General features: G+C 33.9%; 1 protein-coding gene across 6 annotated transcripts in view; it reads left to right on the top strand.

The window, feature by feature from the left end:
• The window catches only part of WDR7 (WD repeat domain 7), a 366,979-nt gene that overhangs the window by 192,424 nt on the left and 152,183 nt on the right, over nucleotides 1-22,372 (top strand). The gene's annotated exons all lie outside the window — the stretch shown is intronic.

Raw genomic sequence — 22,372 nt, 5'->3', positions numbered from 1 at the left:
CACTGAGGACCCTGTAAGTGTGTGTCAAGTACGTCCCTAGGAATGAGACAAATTCTGTGGGTAGTATTGGCCCTATAATACTAAAATCCTCTGTTGGTTCATGACCAAACATTCCAGAGTAATTACGTTCTTTTGAGGCAATATGTAATGCTTCTTGGTTCTTTTGTACTGTACTAGAGAGAAAGGAAGGTACTAAATAGTGCTCTGTGATTTAGTATTTTCCCTCAGAGCATGGAAATTTTCGTGGACCAGGAACATACTGGCAGCATGAAACATTACACACTTTCAGACGCACATAAATACATACAGACTGGAAGCACTAAATCTTATATACATACTCAGACACACATATATACATATAATTATGATCATATGCACATACATACATGTGTGTGTGTGCATGTGCATGCACCCTGGGGTGCCCTAGAATGCATTCTGAGGGTGTAAGGGGTAAAAGACGTATAAAGTGACAATCACACAAAGCCTTTTAATGCTGCTGTGAGGCTTTGCCCTAAGTGTGGGAGCGTAGAGGACAGGCCAGCCAACACCTGCCATTGCAGGTTGGACTTGAAAGACTGGGTGAAGATTTGTCAGAAGAAAAAGGTAGGAAAGGGGACTTCCCCTCTTAGAGTCTCTCAGGCTCCTTTTTTGTCTCCTGAAGTTGAGTAGGTTTTTCCCAGGGTTCTATGCTCAGTCCTCTTTTCTCTCTCCTTTTCCTTGGTAAGCTCAGTGGGTCCCACAGCATCACTTACCACCTGACCAGGAATAACTTCCAGCTTTCTCTCTCCAGAACTCATCTCTCTGCAGAGCTCTGCAGGCTTTTATTTTCACCTGCTTGCTAGATTTCACCTCGATATCCTTAAGAGACTTTAAACTCAGTTATGTTTAAAATGAGCTGATTTTTATTAATGGCACCCTTCCCCCAGATTTGAAACCTTAAAATTATGTTTGACTCTTCACCCCCTTGTGCCTCTTAGCTCCATTAAACACAGATGCACACCACAGAGTTTTTTATTGTTGTTTCACATCTCTTCCAAGTTCACTGCCACTACCCTAGTGTGTAGCTTTCAGTATCTATTGTCTCTCATATCTCAGGTCTCTTAAATGCCCAGATGCTGGATTGCTCATCCTAATAATCACCATGTGATTCTAACTTTTTCACTGCCTTTCCATTGCTTTTAGAATATAATTGAATCTCCTTAGCTTGGTATTCAAGACCTCTGTATTCTAAAACTACTTCACATTCTAGGCTCAGTTCCCATTTATTGCTTTCATGATCTCTATCTGGGACCAAAGCAAACTGGTTCCAGTTTCCTATGTGTGACCAGAGCTGTTCTGGTTGTGTGCTTTACTCATGAATTCAACAAATATTTATTAAGCATCTGTGTGCCAGGCATTGTTCTAGGCCCTTCATCAACATCCGTGAACAAAATGACAGAGATCTCAATCCCTATCCTCACTCATCTGACCTTCTAGCAGGGAGAGGAGGTTAGGGAGGGGGCAATAAATATAAGAAATTAATATATTTTATAGTACATTAGCAGGTGGTAGGTACCAGGGGAGAAAACAGAGCAGGATAGAGAGTGGGGGAATAAAGAGGGAGGCTGGAGGGGGAGGGGTTTGGGGGCAAGAATGTGATGGTGTTTGAAAATAGGCCTCTAGTTCTGCTATAGTTTCTTATTCTTTAGTCCCCCCACCCTGCCATTTCTTCTTGTCAAATCCAAATGGATTTGGGAATCTCTCTCCAGTGGCACCTCCTCTGTGAGGCCTGCCCTTATCCCAGCTGAGGTCAACTTCCCTAAGTATCCATGACTTTCTCATTGTTGTTGCCCTTGCTTAGTGACAAGTATTAGTTTCTTCCTTGTGTTTCTCAATTATTTGTTAATTTATCTTTGCTTTCGTATTAAGAGCTGAGATCTTTGAAGAAAGGGTTTGTTACACTGACTTTTTTGGTTTCTTCAGGGTAGTGGTTAACAGCACTGGCTTTAGGGTCTGCCTGGATTTGCATCCTGGCTCCATCACTTACTAGCTGTGGGACCTGGGCGACTTACTCGAGCTCTGTGCCGCAGCTTCCTGATCTCTGATCTCTCTGTCTCAGGTTGATTGTTTTCTGCCTGATTTTCTATGTCATTCTCTGTTTGTCTTTTACATTATCACACTTTCTAAATTGTGGTTATTTGTGTGTTTGCCTTCCTTCCCTGAATGTAAGCTGCAGGAAGGTAGAGAGCATTGTCTTTGTTCCCTGTTTGTCCCCCTCCCACTTGAAATGAGTAGATGTTTGTATGAGTAATGTGAAGGTGTTTGGAACACCTTGTGTCCTATATATTTATATAGGATTAGGGTTAGGGTTAGGGAAAATACACAAATATACCAGGAGATGCACAATGAATATTTAGGACCATTGAATACAAGTCCTTTGTTAATACTTCTTAAAGATGAAGAAAAAGAATATCCCCTTTCACATGGTTTCTACTTTGTTGTAATCTGTTTCCTCCCCTGTTTCCCTTAGAAATCACGTAGGCATTCTCTCCTTTAGATCTTTATGTTTATGGTTTTGGTAGCATCGATTTTTTGTAAGGAATAACTAGTAAATGATTATAAGATATTTTGTGACTCTAAATGCAAAAAATAGTATTTTATAATAATGGATGGGAGAAGAGAGAAGGAGAAAGGGTTTTAACACTCTTTCATTGAATTTCAGCCCCTGAACGTGTGGTAGTTCCTGGAATGATGGTAGTCAGTACTGATTCCCAAGCCCGTCGCCTCTGCTGACTGGAAATATAGAGTGATGGGTCCAGGCTTCCAAGAATCTGTGACTGTCCTTGAGGGAATACTAAAATTAACCCGTATTCTATCCAAATTCTTATAAACCATTAATACTTTATAACCATTAATCTCCATCTGATTCCCCTATGTAAATTAACCCCGAGTGTACGGTTTAATATATTTACTGTTGAAGGTCTAACATGTAAAAAGAACTATAGCACATTTCAGCCAAAGCAAAATGGTTCAGTTTTACCATCCCTAAAGTTGATCTGTGTTTACATCTGTTTATAACATCTGAGCATCCCCCCACCCCCCATCGACCTAATGCTTCAGTGCTCTCTTCTAATAAAAAAATCAATATACGCACCCAGCACTCATGAGTAACCCTGTAATAATAAACAGAATCCATGCAATTGAAAAACATAATTTCAGGAAAAACCTGATTAGGATTGTGCTCAGCCACAGTCTTTTTAAAAAATAGATGTTATGCAGTATTAGGAATATAATAATCCTTTTAATTTGATTATCCCATTTTCTTGAGAAATCCTCAATATTAAAATGATATGTTTTGGTGTTCTTTTCCCTTACCCAATTAATGATGCAGTTTAATCTAAGGAATTCTAATTAAGTTGTTTTAAACCTTTGACTTAACTCAATTCTATAATTCTATTTCTGGCTCTCTTTTTTGATGAACACTTATAATGTGAACAATTATAAAGGAGTGTTTATGTTCTGAATAGTCAGTTTGATATCAAATAATACATGAAAATATTTCATGATAACAAGTGTATCTTTTAAAACAGGAAATCTTTATTTTCCTAGAAATACAGTTGTTCTATTTTTAAGCTATGTTGTATTGCTAATGTTCCATTTCACAAAATTTTTACATTAAAAAACAAAATATGCTTTAAAATATGACTGCTTTAGACCTTTGCAAACACATCAACTTCTTATGCAAAATAGGGAATGTACAATTCAGATTATTCACTCTTTTACTAATCTTTCATGGTTGCACTTTGATAAATAAATAGATCATCTAAGATTCAATAGGCCAATTGCAGCATATAATAGCTATTCAGAGGCAATTAAACTGCCTTTTTTCATGCCGTTGTGTGAGCCGCCCTTTACAACCTTCAACTTGATTCGTGGTGATTCAAAATTAACTTAAAAGTCTTGTTTGCTGACAGCTTAAAGCTTAATTGACTGAAAGCCAAATAGAGTGTGTTCTGTATTCAGCACTAAGGCTATTGATAAAGCCGTGTGTAAATTGTGCATGGTGAAAGACGGCGATTGGGCCTCCTGTTCTTGTATTAGTCCACAACTTAGCATTGCTGCACAGTCAGAATTGCTTTGTCAAGTCTTTTATCACACCAGGTTAACTCTGGAGCTCCTCCGGCAGCCGAGCAGTCCAGTACTGAGCTTCTACGATACAGTGGGGCCTGTGATAATTCTGTTACTTATTTGTGGTTTCATTTTTTTCCTTTAATATAGTATTGGCCTTTCATTTCTGAACAGGACTGTCGGTAGCGTATTTCAAGAACCTACTGATTTTCTGTGTTTGTCACTTTGGGAAAGAGCAGGGTGTTTAGGTTTAGGGGTTTTGAAAAATATTTTGAGAAAAACAAGTATCATAATATTGATGTATCTCTTTTATGAAAATTAAATCTAGCCATTTTGAACATTAAATTAGGCTAAGGAATGCATGCTTAATAGCCTCGAGTATAACGTGACTGTTACCTTACACTAACAATTACACTGTCGGATTCTTTCAATACTTTTACACAAAAAATATTTCAGGGATTATAGGTGCCTTATAGATATGTACATTTCTTTTTTTTAAATTGATCCTTAAGAAGTAAATGAGATGGATTAATATATACTAGTATATTCTATAAAATTTCATAGTTATACCTTTTTCCAAATAAACCTAAGTAGATCCAGTTGTATAGGAGAAGATAATTTGCATATAAATATGCATTAACAAAGAATGAAAAATTTAGAAGCAAAGCTAAAACAGTTCTCAGAAGCACTTTACTGTTGTCAGCTATTATGTTTATATATCTTGGAACTCTGTATGCTTTATTTTGAAGATTTTGATCTGGTATTGATTTAATAACTTAGAAATGTGAGTTTACCATGTAATCTGTTTTGAAGATATTTCATAAGTAGCAATTAAGTTTTAAGTTTGTCTTTTTGGATTAATTCTGTGTACAGTGACATTTAAATATGTTTGTCATGAACTCTTCCTTCTACTTTTTACTTCTTATCTTAATTTTATACAGTCAACTCTTAGATTCAATAAGCAGATTCCCTACCTTTTATGTAATTTTTTTTAATTTACCTTATGTTGTCTACATTAATTAAATATTTGAAATGTGATAAAGCTGAAATTGCCTATTTTATGTCCTTACATTTTAGTGTAGTTGTTTTAGTGTTTAGGACATTCAAATGAAAAATATAAAATCCAGTTTTGATAATGATTTTGATGGAAGTAATGCATATAATAATGAAAATGTCTTTTCATTATTGTGTATATCAGATTATACATCATGGCATTAAAAATATATTCTGCATCTTAAACATTTGCTTGCAAAAAGGTCTTTTTAATTTCTGTATCTTTTATTTTCTTTTTACTTTAACAGAAGACTTAAAATTGTATATTGCTATCTCTTATTGATATTCTGGTAACCATAGCTATCTAATTTTACCTGCCTTCCAATTGATTTCCAATAAGAACCTAGTCTATTCGTAAAGAATCAGGATAAGTTGCAACTTAGTTTCAAAATGACTATAATTTAAAATAGTGTGTTACTCCTATGTACTTTTCAATAAAATGGTAATCATGCTTCAAAATGTAAAATCCAGAAGAGTACCGGTTTTATTGAAGTTTCACCTATACCCAGTGAGATTTGAAAGTCAAGAATGAATTGCTTTTATTGATCATGTTTTTGTATTAACGGTTAATCTAACATATTTTTAAAGGCATGAATTATTTGAAAACAGCATTTTGTTTCTTTTTCATAACAGTTGTTTAGTATATACAAAACAATTGTATTGTTACGAAGGGCAAATAAAATCCCTTTTCTTATTTTTACCTTAAAAAAAAAAGGAGGCTAAATTTAATTGTAGAGATAATAAATCAATTTTGTTTTAAAGTAATTAAACAATTGTAATGATGAAAAAGCAAAACTTATTACTTAAAATTTAGTGTAGCATAAATGTTGATTGGTATAAATAGATGGTATAAATATTGATTCTGCAGTCAATAAGAGATTAGCAGTGCGAGATTCGTGGTACAGATTCTGAAAGGGATGAAAGCACTTTGTCAGGCTTTGCTGACTTTGCCAGCACTGTTTTGTAGATTAAAAAATGAGAACTTACCTGAGCTTCTAAAAGAGTTTACCTGTTTCAAGGAGGGTGAGGTCAAAGTCAAGTCCAGTGGTACAAATTTTATAGATTATACATTTTAAAAAATACTACATTTTCTGGCAAATTGTTATAATTGCAAAACTTTATATTTTTATTAATTTATTGCAAAACTGTTTTTAGATTTCTTTGACATTCAGGGCTCTTCTAGGAAAGTGTGACTAATTTATATTCACAATATTGATGCTAACTTTGGATATTCTCCCTTTCTCTTGCTATCTACACATCATACTTTTACATAAGTTGATAAGTTTTAGTTTTACTTTTTTTTTGCATTTTTCCAAAGAAGTTTCTCCTTTTTATAATGACTGGACTGTTACTTGTTTGTAGTTAACTGATTGCTCAGTGTAACTCTCAAAGTACCTTAACAAGTGAAAAGGAATGGCTATTTTATATTCTATGATATATTGAAAGTATATTTCAATGCTGCATGTAAGGGAAAATTTGGCCATTAAAAATCATCTGTGATGAGATTTGGTTTTATATTACCTTCTTTAATTTCTGAGCTTTAAAATGTTTTATACATTGAAATATAATATTGTGATATTACATTTACCAAACTCTCCAAGCAATATTACGCTTGTTTGTATCATAGCAATTGAAACTTTATTTTGGGGTATTGATAGAAACATGAAAAAGTCATAGATCAAATGGGCTGATAATTAAAAGACTAGAAAGTTTCTATTACAATTTATATTTGTACTATGTGTATTTGGCATTTTAAAGTACCTAAAGTAGCTATTAAGCTAAAAGAATATTTTTGTTTAGTTATCTAAATACTTGGAAGATATCAAATGTCATCCAGTTAAATAAAAAATGTTCATATAATATCATGACTCTCAGGTTGAAATCTGTATTAAAATTGAAAGTGGTAAGTTGTAAAACTATAGATGAGATCGTAAGTATCTGGCCATATATTTTTATTTGAGCTTTTTAAAAAGGAGAATGAATTAATGTCTTTCAGAAACTACATTGTCATTAATATTAGCTTGAAAATGAGAGGATTAGTTTAATAGCATACAAGAAATAACTTGTATAAGTACAGAGAAAATTACCTTGACCATCAAATTTATGCATACAGTCCAGTAACATTACTAAATAAGATCATTCTATATTATTTACTCAATCTTTAAGGTAATAGAAAGAAGATAAATATATCCTAATTTTATCTCTACCTCATGATATCTAAAATAATGCAGGGCCCATTATAGTTGATACTCAGCAATTGAGATGATCATATATTGAAAGAGATATGAATAGCACTGATAAAAGAAGCATTATTTTAAAATACATTCAGGATCAAAGCCAAGATTACTTCCTGATGAATTCTCTGTTGTGATTAACTTAATTTTATTTGGCTTATATGTGATGGTGAATTATATATGATGCTGAATGCTAGGAAAGACATCAGATTTTATTTGGATAGATCAGACAGGAAAGCGTTGATAGTAACTCTGTGGGTTATGCCATGTTATCCAAAAGAGGCTGGTCACTATATTGATGTCCTTTTTACTAATAATTTGAATAAATTGCCCTCTAATCTAGTGGTAAATATGTATTAATATTTGGGAGTATTTTTAGATAAGACAATGCATGGTTAAACAGAGTGGTTGAGACACCCCTGAGTGCTAATGAGTACTTACTTGGTAGTCTATACTAATGCTTTAGCGGATGCTGAACAAGTTTAGATGTTAAGCTTTTTAGGAAGAGTGAATGATGGCTAATGATTATTTAATGACAGATCTCTGGACTGAAAGGCATTTAGCACTCAAAGTATACTGCAAAGCCTATTTCTCAAAGCTTCAGACAGGTTTATTTGGTCTCACCTTGAATAGAACAGTGCTGTATTGATTTCATTGGTGTGGATTTAAACACACTATCGGCTTAGAATAGCACTAGTATGCAGTAGAAAATGATTGTCTTAACCCTTATGGAGACCCTAAGCTATTCTCTGATATTACGACACGAGCTTTGGAAATGATCACGAATTTATTTGCAATATTTGGCATTTAGTATGTGAGTTTGGAAAATATTTGTGCATATGAGCTTATAGTAGACATTAACTGACATGGAGGCTTATGTAGAGGTAACTAAAACTTAAAGTTTTATTTTTAATTAGTGTTTTCCTCCATATACTGAGCATAAACATTATTACTATTCAGAAACCAAATATTAAAATAATCTGCTATTCAACAGGGTAACAGTTGCTTAGTACTTTGTATTTTTTCAGTATGCTTCATTATGCCATATATACATATTCCATATAGAATCCAATTTAATCTAGTTGCTTCATATGCTTAACAGTATAGCTTCCCCCAAATTTTTACATTTGTTATAGACAGCCCCAGTAGAAAATAAATATAACATTATTAGATACTATAGACTAAAACTTAGTTTGACTTTTTTCTAATTATAAGTATTGTTTTCTTGTTAATTTTTTAAGAAATGTTTTGAATTATGCAGCATTTGAAGATACCTAATATAGATTTATCTTGGAGCAGGTGTCAAATATTAACTAGTTTCTGTGCAACAAAACACTAACTTAACAGCCATTGAAGATTCTAGAGCTCGATCTGGAATGATGTTGCCATGAGTGCCCACTCTCTTTGTGCCCTTCACGTTGTCACTTGAACAATTAACCTACTTGACCTTCCTTATCTATAAAATATGGGTAGGCTCGGTTTGAAGAGCTCTGTGATCCCCTTTTCCTCTAAAATTCTGAAATTTCCCACTAACAGTCATCTAATCTTGGACCTAGGAGATGTTTTACACATGCTACTTCTGGTGTGTTTTCTTTTCCTCTTAAATTCTTAATGGTTTATCTGTTTTTGTAAAAGAATTTGGAAAGTGATTGTAATCGCATATAATTATGTCATTATAACAATATTTTGTAGAAATCAAAAACATTGTATAAAATATTAGAAAAATTATTCAATTTTTCTTCTGCTGATAAGAGAAACAGTTTTATTTGAGAAAAATTGTAAGCCTAAAACATCAATATACGTGTATTTTCTAGGTTTTTACATATGGAAGTATCTGTCTTAATAAAAGATGAATTAAGATAAGAGAAGATTATAAAGCTATCTCTTCACAACTCCTGAGTAACCTAATGATTTGAGCAAGTCAGGCAGAATTTTGAGGAAATGATTATGTATTGTCATGAAACAGGAGCAGATTTTTTTAAAAAGCCAGTCTTTTAAAATAGCATGACATCTTAAAAACCTGAGTATCTGATCACATAGATGCATAGGTAAACATTAAATTTTGCTCTCAGTGTTCAGTTAAGGAGTGGTAGCTTTTCCCAATCCATAGTTGTAACTAATCAATGACTTCCATATCCAGGATGCCTAGATGTATATGCTTAGCTCTTTTCAGTTAAACGTTGGACAGATTTTGTAAAAATTCAAGGCTCAGAGGCTGTTTTAGTTTGATACGTGCAAGATAGGCAACTCAGATCCAAATTACAAGTAGAATTAACTAATTAATAGGAAATCACATAAAACAGTTACATGCTTATTTGAGAAGGTACATAATAAAAGAAATCATGTAAACAGAAAAAAGGTCTGTGACCAAAGCATTTGCCAAATAACAACTAGAGTCAATTTGATAGACTAGTTATCCCCGTCACAAAATGAGGAAATGTAAAATAATTTTTAAATTATCTATAATAATTTAAAAGGCACATAATTCTTCTGTCTATATTTAGCTTAAAAAATGATGAAAGCATAAATGTGTAAAGAGATCAGAAATGAAAGTCCTCTGTAACTATCTAAACAATTCAAGTTTTCTTTTTCTTCAGGCTCTCTGAAGCTACGTAGAAATCTCCTTGAAAAAAATGGGCTAATATGTCATTTATACACATCTGTATTCCTTAGGCTATAGATGGTCTACTTTTTCTGTAGGTTTGGGCTAATAATGAGTATATTCTTAACAGTTTGAGGCTGTGGCTTATTTTGTCAATGGCTTTTAGACTGTTAGCACAAATGCTTAGTTAACTTGTGCTTATTTGCTTTTTTCTTTTTCAAAGCTTTGCTTTTTTGATCATTTATTAATATGATTAGTAAATTAAAAGTCAAAGATGTCTTTGACCTTTTTATTTCTCCTTTAAATTTAAAAATATTTTTCCTTTTAATTTCGATATTTAGTTGTTAGGAATTGTATGTTAATCTATATCAAATTTTACTAACTCACAGGATGCTTTAAGAAAAGATAAAATCTTCTGTATTTCTGCTACATTTCTGCTAAATGTGGACTAGGTTATTAAAGTCTTTCCTGTAAAACGTTACTTTTGGCTTAACCACCACAACTTTTCCTAGATCTGTTACTTCAAAGGTGTGGCCATTAATTCCCAAGATATTATGTTACCCCTGACTATGCATCATTACGCCTGCGTAACACTTAATAGTGAAGAAGGCATAAGAAAAAATAACATGTGAATAAGCAGATTATTTCTCAAAATTGGATAAATGTTATAAAGTAACCTACTGAGAAAAATAAAAGCAAGAAATCCCTTAGAAGTTCTAATTTACTTTAAACAAACATTTTAAAAAATGGTAACTTTTAGTTACCTGTCATTGTTTCATTATTGTGACCAAATATATATTTAATTCAAAACTATGAATACTACAAATACTTCTTATAAATGAACAGATGTATGTGTTAACTTCTTAAAGGTAGAACAATGCAGTTATCCCTTTTCATCTGGTTTTATATCACTGAGTTGATAGAAATTACCTAGATGAAAATATTTTTCAAGTGAGTCCAGTAAATGATTTGTCATTTTATGAATAAAAATGACCTCAGGTGTAACAGTTTATTTCTCCATGTGCTGTAATGCACAGGTATAAAATCTTCATAGAGTGTATTCTAAGAGTCCACCAAATGTTAAGTCTCATGTGTTCCATTTGATCTTTTAAAGAAACACATCATCATGCCTATTTCAGTATTATAAGTAAATCTCATTGCAGAAGTTGCCTTTTTCTGAACATTAATTGTATGAAAAAAATTGAGAATTATTTGCTATGTTTTCAGATTTATATAATTTTACAAGCCACTAACCACTATTTCTGAAATATTTCTTTCCTCATGAAAAAGCTAATAATGGTCTTCTTAATGTTACAATTCGTGATTTTTAAAACTTGACCTGTATCTCAGATTCACCCTTGAAAGGTAAAGTGAACCAAGAATTGAACATTATTCTCGATAATTATTAGCTACAAGATTCCTGATTACATAGATGCCTTAGATAGATATTTGGAATTTTTAAAATCCAGTTTTCTTCCAAACTGAGAATGTTCTCACTGAAAGGAAAAGGAAAAGGAAAAAATTGGATTTTTTGATGGTCAGGTAGAGAGTAAGGAGAAAAATAAGATAATGCAGATCGTGGAAAATGGGTGTAGAACTTGTCTGTGTTAAGAATAAGAAATTGTTACAAGAACTGCTCTAAAAACATACAAGTTGCTCTCAAAGCTTAAGGTTTCTAATTTTCAAAATAATTGACATACCCCTAAGACAGTGATAATATTAAATTCCCTTTGCAAAAGAGCATCATTTTGGAATGTTCATTTCTTCTGCTTTTATCTGATTTTGTAGAAAATAGATGTGAGGTATTTTCTGAAATGCACGCACACACACAATACATCTATGTGCGAGAGGCATTATTTTAAAATGGCTTAATCAGCAGCCGTAGAAAGATGTATGCATTTGCAGAACCTATTACGGTCCAGCAGGGGGCCATCGAGCATGCATACAAATTAATAGCATGTTTGTTTACTTCAGTTTTCAAGTCGGGGTGCGGGGCGGTGGGGGGGGGGGGCGTGCGGATAGAGCAGCAGCACCAAAAACAGCAAAAGCCTCATACGTTTGGGGAGCAGCTTCCATGTGCCCCGTCAGTAGGTGTGGGGAAAGCACTGGCAGATGTGTCACAAAGCAACTAAAAAATATTTTTAATGCAGTGGAGGAAACGCTTATGCTGACGGCAGAGTAAGAGTATTCTACACAACATATACTAGCTTTGGTAATAATATGAGAGTTTAGAAATAAATGTTGAAGTTCCCCATGATTGTCATTTTTAATCAGTACATCTATTTTTCCCAAGGAGGTAGAGAGGAAGATTCAAAAACTTCCATGTTTTATTTTATTTTATTTACATCAGAAACACAGGTAGAAATTTACATGTTGGCCATATAACCATCTGCCATTTTATTGTTTTTCCATATTATCAAAATTTATTTGCCACATTTTGTAAAAAGTGGAAGATTTTTCAGTGTTCTAAGTTGTGTCAACAAAAGTGAAAATAATATATTCATATAAAAGCACGTGGCTTAAGAAAAGGAACTTAATTACATAAGTTTTCAATGGAATGGACTCAGATTCTCTTTGTGAGCTTATGAAACTTGCATTCACCACCAAAGAGAGTGACATCTTTGAGTTCTTTTTCACATGCTGATTGTCACCAATCTATGTCTTTTTATGTTCCCATTTAACAAATTCATCTTTGAAGTATTCAACTGAAAACTGTGGTATATTGGAAACTTAAATGTAATTAGTGGAATACTATACCATTTTAAGACCAAATTGTCTTAAAAATAAATTAATATCAAAAGATTTTTCCTTATTTTAAGTATTGTGTTTTTTTAAATACATTTATTTATTTTTATTTATTTTTTTGGCTGCGTTGGGTCTTCGTGGCTGCGAGTGGGCTTTCTCAAGTTGCGGTGAGCGGGGAGCTACTCTTTGCTGCAGTGCGCGGGCTTCTCATTGCGGTGGCTTCTCTTGTTGCGAAGCATGGGCTCTAGGTGCGTGGGCTTCAGCAGTTGTGACACAAGGGCTCAGTAGTTGTGGCTCGTGGGCTCTAGAGCGCAGGCTCAGTAGTTGTGGCGTGCGGGCTTAGTCGCTCCGCAGCATGTGGGATCTTCCCGGGCCAGGGCTCGAACCCGTGTCCCCTGCACTGGCAGACGGATTCTTAACCACTGCGCCACCAGGGACGTCCTTAACTATTGTTAATAAAGCTTATTTGGAAGATTACAATTACATATGGAGTAAAATTTGACATTTTTATAGCGTTGTACTTTATCCAGTCTTAAGCAACCCTAAGAGTAGCAGCCAGTAGGTGTGGGGAATGCTCTGGCTAAACGTGTGGAAACAATTTATTTACAACTGTGAAAATGCCACCGAGGGCCAACATTTTTCTCATTATGATTTAAAACAGATTAAAACATAGATTTTAAAATTTCAAAAATACGCTTCTAGCTCAGGGTATCAAGACACTAAAGCTAAGAATGTTGTATACTTATGTGTGTGCACATAATTATGTACACCAATGTGTATATGTATTTGTAAAATTAACATTTTTGATTAGCACAGTATAATTATTTAAAAGGCATATATTAAAAATAAATTAATATTCCATTAGGCAACTAGGTATATCAATTTAGATAGTAGTCAGTCAGAAGTAAGTTTAAATTATTTTGATTAAAGTACATCTAAGAAACAATTAGAACTCAACTCACATTTGAAGATCTAGTTTCTTTTAGGTACTTCTGTTGTTTAAGCTCCGAAATGTATTAAAATATATTTTCATTTGACATATTTCACTGTCCTATACTATTTAAACTCATCTTTACCTAATATACAATTTTATATATGTTTTTCATAATATCTGCTGATAATACCCCATCACGTTTAAAATGTCAATGGGGCTGAGAAAAGAGAAACAGATAAAAATGAAAATTTGGAAGAATATTTTACTGGTCTGAAAAAAGAAATTTTTTGTACTTTTATTGGCTAATATTTGTAGAGCTTCACACTGTAAATAGTAAATCATGTGTCTTAATTCTGAAAGTTCCCTTATCTTTAAGATTGCCTGTGTTAACAAAGTTCACTTTGCTAAATTTACTTTTGTTCTTTAATAATTAATCATAACCTAATATTAGCAAATACACTTTACTGCACACAAAAGAGTTGTAAAGAACTACAGTGGAAACTATTTTCTAGCTTAATCCAAATTATTATTTTAAGTAGTCTTTAGATCTTGCAACTGACTTTTTCCCAATCATTCCTATAAAGTCTTACAAAGCCAGTTATTTAATAATATATAACACATATACCTTATTAACTACGAATTGTATTTTTTGCTTTGCTAGGCAGCTCATAGTAAAAGCAATTTATTTTTCTATGATATAGTTCCAAAACATATCGTTAAATAATGAAAGAATGAAGAAAAAACATTTAAAATTGTACTTTCATTTTACTATAATAAATAGACATTTCTGAATTTTGAGAGTGATGTTTTAGAGTATATTGAAATTTACATCAAATTCAGAAAATATTTGTATCATTATGAGTGTCTCTTGGACTCTATTATTGCCAGGAATTTCTGGCATAAAATTGGTGTGCTAAAATTAATCTGAATGTAATGTTTTGGTTTAAAAAACACTAATGAGATGCTTGTAATACAGTTTTAAATATAGTTATAATCTCGAAGTGAATTGTGATGGAATTTAACTACATCATTTCATTAATTTTTACTAGAATTATAGACATTGTAACATAGATAAGTCAGCTATAAAAAGCATTATGATACTGAATCCTAAACAAAGAATCAAATTTTTGATGACAATTTTTCCAGGTCAAATCACCCAATTCTTAAAGTATATTCTCAGAGTAGTAATTGGTGGTATATTCTTCTCTAAGGTTTTAATACCTAATACAATAACAGAGCTCCATCAATATATGGCTAATAGCAGATATAAAGTATCTGCTGGTAGGCCATCTCTCATAAAACCGCCGTTAGCCTTAATTCAAATCCATTGATTCCTATTCCAGTTAAAACTGAAGAACTTAATATGTCTTTTAATCCTTTTATTGTAAGCTAGGATAAAATTAATTTTACCCTGGAACTGCACAAAGCCAATTAACATCATCTTTAGAGTTATTTAGTAAAGTGCTTCAAACTGTTAAATTTATCTTGACCTCTTGGTTGCACTCTCTGACTGCTTTTTAAATGAAGTAATCAATATCTCACAGCCCTTTAAATAGCTTAAACTTCTCAAATATTTTACCTGTGTTCTAGTTAAGCTGTAAGTAAAGGGTTTACTCCTGCTCCTGGAAATCTAGAGTCAATTATGCTAAATCTAAAGACAATTATGTACTTTTGAGGAACACTGTATGAATTAAATGGTTGTTTTAATAAAATCAAAGGCTCATATTTTGTTTAAAGTAACCCAATAATGAGGAAACATTATTTTCACACAGAACAAGTATTCTGTTTGCAACTTCAAATTTAGAACATTTATGTCCTTTACCATTGCATGTAGCTTCTGTTTTCCACACAGGGCTAGTTGAAGGTATTAATTTTCTTACTGTGACAGGGTGATCAACCGTCCTGTCGAGAAAATGGATCTCCATGTCACCCTTTAGCATGATTAAATGGAGGCATGTCTCTGTGAAAAAAACACCAAATTTTCATGAGACGAATGAAACTGTAAAAAGATCTACTTTTGCAAAATTATCTTATTCTTAATATCTCAGAATCTCCTATTTGGTTGTCAGTTTATTTGTAGGAAAACATTGCAGCTAATTGTGTATATCTTGTATTATTTAGGAGAAAACACAGGCGAAGCCAATAATTTTAAATGTTTCCAAATTTGAAAATAATAAAGAATCAGAAATTGCTGTGTTGTTGTTAGAATAGTAGCAGGGATGGGCATCTGTCACCTTATACATTTACTAATCAGTCAGTGTCTCTTTTAGGGGATCCTTTTCTTGTTCTTACTTCTTTCCATGTTAACAAAGAGCTATCATCTTTTCAGATCTGAGCACTGATAAAAATTACATACCGTAGAATTTCAGCATCAGTAGTGTTCATAGCCAGTTGGACAGTGTTCTTATGAGCCTGTGCACATGCCAAACTTTAAATTACACCAAGTGATGTACTTGACAGCTAATTAAGATTTCATATTTTGGCCACTTAGCCGAGGGCACCTGTTATGATTCTTTCTATTAGCTTAAGAATAAAACTTACAAATGGCAGTTTTAAAGAACATTATTAAAACTTCCCTAAAGCCTTAATTCCTTCCCAAGAAGTGGGAGTTAGGACAAGATTGAGGTAATTAAACAAAAGGAACATAGAGAAGGTGGGGGACCAGGGTGGAGGTGGAGCTCTCCAAATGCCCCTGTTGTTTAATTTCCTACTGGAAGCAGCCCATGTGCGCTCCGTGCCCCCTCCCCCTTCGAGCATGGCGGTTGCAGAGGCTGGCCGGCCGGGGTCAATGCCTTGCCTATTGATCAGTATCCCTGCAGTCCCTTGCTCCAGCAGCTGCTTCATTGGCTTCTTTCAGGGCCTGCTTCAGTACATTAGAATAGAAATCCATAACCAGAGCTGTGCTCATCCAAGCAGGGGAAGAAACTAAATTAAATGGTATAAAACAATCTTGGATCAGGAGTTTGTGCCAATTCATCTTGATCTAAGATGTCACACCGGGCTCTCTGTCTGAGCACCTGGGCTAGAGGCAGCCATAGTGAAAATAGATGGAGCTGCGATCATTCATTTGTCAGCTAAGGAGCAAGGCAGCGGTTAGCAATTCCCTTCCGCAGAGGTCAGCTGACAGAACAATCAGTGCAACTGCAGAATAGAGCTTTCCTTTGAACTATTGTTACGGAGCATGCTCTTGCTGAGACAAGGGGGGGAGGGGAGCTTGGTTGGCTTCCTGTTTCAAGAAGACTATGTAAAGAATAAAATATGTGCTACATGAATCTAGATGTAGTCGCACAGAGCTCTTACTCCTTGTGTCTGTTCCTGTACAGAAATAAAGTTGGTTTTAAATGCATGTGCTGAGGTATAGATTATCAAACTGTTAAATATCACTTTGTCTAGAATTAGGGTCTATTTTCATCCTTCTAAACACAGAGGCAGCGATTATTGATTTTTCTTCCTTTTTAGCATGGTTAAGCTTTTAGGGTGTTTTCCCCCTTTGGTTACTGTAAACTATCACAGACCAGTGTCATACTTTGAATCTATACTCACGTGTACATGCTAATACTTTTACTAACATTTCCTCTTTGTCTTTAAAAAGTTAGAAAAAATATCCATGAAGAGACAGAAATGTGTACTGTGGTATCAGATTGGAAGATATATCTTATGTAACTGAAATATTTTTAAACATTTTAATTGAGGCTTTTTATAAGAAATGTTAATTCATGAAATATGACTTATCATGACCTTGGAAGTTATAAAATAATTTTATAACATTGGGGGAACATTATTATAAAGCAGTCTGCATGTGATTTGAAATACACCAAACAAAATAAAGCAAATTAGGAAAATAATAACTAAAATTTTACCTGAAAGAATTAGAATATTTTAAAAGATGGCTCTATTTTCTGTTATCTCATTTCCGATTTTGTCTTTCTATACATGCTTTAAAACTAATGGCAAATTTCCTAAACTAACTTTTTTTTTTAAACAATAAAATGTGACATGCAGAAGCTAAGAAACTATAGCAACAACAAGAGCAAATCTTTTTTGTTCTCAATTGCTCCGAACTTTTCTTGGAATCCAAATAAACAGTAACTACTCTTTGATGTTACCACCTTAGCTTTCTAGATAACTAATCTCCCATTTTTCCTTAAGTGCTTTCATGCCACTTTTTTTACTCAATGATTCCTCTCCAACTCTTAACATCTTTGTAATATCTTTCCATTTCCATTTCGTAGATTCAGCTGGGTCTTCTTGCCCACATCCTATTCTGTCTCTCAGCACAGCTAAATAAATGGAATTTAAGTATGCTAAGAAGCCTTGTGCTCTAGATTTTTTTTTTTTTAATTTGGCTTCTGGAAAGGCCAGACCTACCTCTCTTGCAAGGGTTTTAAAAATTTTGTTTTACTTTTGTTTTAGTTAATTAGGATTTTTAAAAGAATTCAGAGCATGAAACCAAATATCTTTTGTAGTGTTTCTATCAACTACCCAGACCTCACCAGGACCTGGCAGCCACCCACTTCTCTGCATCTCCTATTTAACATCCCAACACCAAACCAACCTTAATCTCTCACTTTCATTTCTACAATACCCTGTTTATTGCTCATCTCATTTCCAGCATTCTTCATACACACTCAGAGTGTTTTTCTAAAACCCTAAATTCCATTGTTCAAAGGATTGAACAATGCGAACATGACCGGTAGAGTCATCTGTGATTTGCCCCTTTCCTGACTCTCGCCTCACGTTCTACCATTCCCTTCTTGCTCATAGCATTCCAGCCCCGTGGCCTACTCTTGCAATAGAAAGCAACAAATTCTTTATGCTTTAGGTTCTTACACGTACTGTTCTCTTAGACCATGAAGTTCTCATTGATTTTTCACCTTTACATGTCTAATTCCTGTTTAGTTGCCTCTACATTCAGTGAGGACAGGGACTTTGCTTTTCTTATCCCTATTAATTCATCTTAATTCATCCCATATCAATTCATGAGTTCATATTTGCCTAATGCCATGCATACACTAGATCTTTGGTCCTTTTATGCTGAATGACTGAGTAGCTGATGGAATGAATTGTGAATTCTACCACCACTGGTGCTCACTGTTTTCCACTTGACCATCGCATGAGCCGTCTTTTGGTTTGACTTGACCCCAGTCTTGTTTTACCTCACGGTCCACCTCGCATACTACTGCTATCATGATCTTTCTGACAATAAATCGCATGTAACCAGCTTATACAGAATTGTTCAGTGGCTTTCCATCAGCCTAAAGTTAAAAGTCTTCAGCTTGCTGTACAAAGGCCTCTTGTTTTAGTAACCCTTTAGCTTCCCCTTTTGTCATTCCCTGCCTTACTTGCAGTAGTATAGAATGACAAAAGGGAAAAAAAAAAAAACGAAGAGACAAAATAAAACATCTAAAAGTATTCCGAGGTCCCTGCTGCTAATTTCTTGGTTGGCATACTGCTCTGAGGACCCTTCACTGTATTGATTTAATTAATGTATAGAGCAATGGATTGAAAGAGGCCAGAAAAGCTGGATGGGTTAATATGAGAAAGGGCAGAAAGCTGACCTCCAATCAAGATGGCTCCAGAAGTTCACTTTTGAAATCCCTCTGTACCAAATGTATAGCTATGATGGATTAAATATACAAATAGAAAACCAACAAGGCATAACTAGGCTCAAGAAAGATAGATATCGTTGTGGACAAGTAATGGAATAGAAATGCAATGATCTGGGCTAAAACCAATAGTTGCTTTCCAGAAGTAGGCTTTGGCTCCTATGAACAAAGAGGACTTAAAATATGTAATGAATAGCGCTTAAGGCCAGGAGCTAGTTTATGGCTTCCTCGGTTCCTGGAAGTATATGGAAAGAGTATGAATACATTGCTATTCAGTTAAAATTGAGGTTGTATTATTAAAGGAGTAGAGGAAAACGGATGCTCACTGTGTGACTTGTACTGTTAACCATAATAGAAAACAATGAAAAGAAGTGAGCTGCGTTCAATCTGGGAACCTAGAAATAAAGCAAAGAGAAAGAGAGAACGGAGAGAAAACCTAAAGGAAGTGGGAGAAATAATAAAAATAACAGCAGAAATTAGTGAAATAGAAAGCTGAAACAGTAAGATCAAAACCACAGTATTTTTGGAAATCTGATAAAATATATATTTCTAGAAAAACTGATTAAGAAAGGCATGAAAAATAATATTAGAGAAGGCACAAGGAAATAATACTTAAAAAGATTCTTAGCAACTGATACAATTGAGATTTTTAAATCATAGAGAACACTCTACATAACTTCAGACCAATACATTTAAAAACTTAGATGAAAGGGGTAATTCTAAAACTATAAGCTATCCGAAATGATTCAAGAAGAAACAGAAAATCAAACCAAAAAACTATGTGTTACAGAAAATGAATTCATAATAAAAAATATTCCTTCTTCCACCCTTGCACCTTCCCTACCCTTGCATCCCCTACTCCCTGACTTCAGAAGGGGAGCATCCTGAGACACAGGCCCTGATCATTTTAGAGGAGAATTGTCATCTAACTTCAAGAATTCTTTAACTGTTTTCAAAGAATTGGGGAGTGAAAGTTAACCCAGTTTTGGTGGCTTGTATTATATTGCTACCAAGACCCAACAAGAATAGTACATGAAAAGAAAATCATTGTTCAATCTTGCTTATGGACATAAACTCAAAAAACTCTATTAGCAAATTTAGTTCAGAGTCTGGCCTATTGGCCTATTTACCTACCTACCTACCTACCTATCTATCTATTGATCTCCATTCATCCATGTACTCTGAGTTTACCCCTGGAATGCAAGCATAGTTCAAGGCCAGAAAATATACATTTCAGGTAACATTGATATGATTATATAATAGATAGATAAAAAGTATTTGATAAGGTCAGGATCATGGTGACCTCTAGGGCAAGAGGGAGACGTAGTAAAGTCAAGACACAATCCATGGTAGGCTTTAGTCATATCCACATTAGTTAATTACTTTTAAATATCTGAAGCACCTATGGAAAACATTAAGATTTTACAAAGTTGCTTGTGTACATGTATATTTCATGATATTCTTTATATATTCTCAATGTAATTCTTTTGATGCTTGTGATATCGTATAATAAATATCAAACAAAAAATAAAAGGTAGACCACTTACAGAAACAAGTAGAACTGGAAAAGGGTAGGACTGAGCAAAACACCAAATCTTGGGAGCATTTGGGAGAATGAATGAAGTGTAGTTACCTTAGAGAAAGGTTGGGAAAATAAATTTTAAGAAGTAGTGTTATGTGTTAAGAACGTAATTCCCCATTACCTATTTACTGATACTTTAATAAAGATTTCAAATTGTTCTCCATTATGTTTTGGGTGTCATGCCGGTATTTCTTCTGCATGTGAAATTATACTGAGCTTTGCCCAGGTTGTGAGCGCTTCTTCAAACGGCTGGTTGGGCGTCTGCGTTCTGGTCCATCTGGACAAAGTATTCGTCATTTGCCTTCCTCTTACTGTCCATCTCTCTTATTTCCTGGCAAACTTCCACTTATCTTTTGAGTTTTAAATTCAGCATTTCCTCCTTTGTGGACAGGCTCTGCTTTTGTATGTACTAGTGAGCTTCTTGAGAACCTGGACTACTTATTTTCCTGTTTGCAATTCCCTGGCCCAAAGTAGGTGCTCAATAAATATTTGTAAAGTTAGTGGGCAAATTAATAAATGAGTTAGCAATTTTTTCTTAAAAAGAGCTTTATTTAGATATGATTTATATTCCATAAAATTCATCCTTTAAAATGTAGAATCCAGCGATTCTTAGTATATTTGGAGTTGTGCAGATATCATAATCTAATTTTAGAAGTTTTTCATCTCAAAAACCTAGTACTCATTAGCCATCATTAACCATTTCACCTCGGTCCCAGTCTACTTTCTGTCTATATAGATTTGCCTATTCTGGACATTTCATGAAAATGGAATTATACAACAACACGTGGTCCTTTGTGACTGGCTTTTTTCCCTTAGCATAGTGTTTTCAAGGTCATCCACATTGCAGCATGTATTAATGCTTCATTTCTTTTTATTGCTGAATAATATTTTATTGGATGGGTGTAGCACATTTTGTTTAGCCGTTTATCAGCTGATGGACTTTTGAGTTGTTTCTACTTTTTGGATCTTATGAATAGTGCTGCTATGGACATTCATGTACAAGTCTTTATGTGTACATTTGTTTTCACTCCTCTTGGATAGATACCTAGGAGTGGGATTGCTGGGCCATATGTTATAACTCTAACTGCCAAACTATTTTCCAAAGTATGAATAGTTGTATCATTGTACATTGCCACCAGCAATGCATGAGAGTTTCAATTTCTGTACAGACTCAACAATACATGTCATGGTCTGTCCTTTTAATTGCAGCCATTCTAGTAGATGTGAAGTGGTATCTCACTGTGGTTTTGATTTCCATTTTTCTAATGACCAATGATGTTGAGCAGCTTTAATATGCATATTGGCCATTCATATATCTTTGGAGAATTATCTATTTAAATTGGTTGCTCATTTTAAAAGTTGGATTTTCTTAATATTGAGTTGTAAGAAGCGGTCCTTAAGTATTCTGGATACAATCCCTTATTAGATATATAATTTGACAATATTTTCTCTCAGTCTGTATGTTCTTTTTACTTTCCTGATTATGTCATTTGAAGCTCAAAAGTTTTT

The sequence above is a fragment of the Balaenoptera physalus genome, assembly GCF_965194825.1.
Source record: "Balaenoptera physalus genome assembly, chromosome: 12".
Lineage (NCBI taxonomy): Eukaryota > Metazoa > Chordata > Mammalia > Artiodactyla > Balaenopteridae > Balaenoptera > Balaenoptera physalus.
The sequence above is the reverse complement of the archived record's forward strand: the minus strand, read 5'-3'. Positions and strand labels throughout refer to the sequence as shown.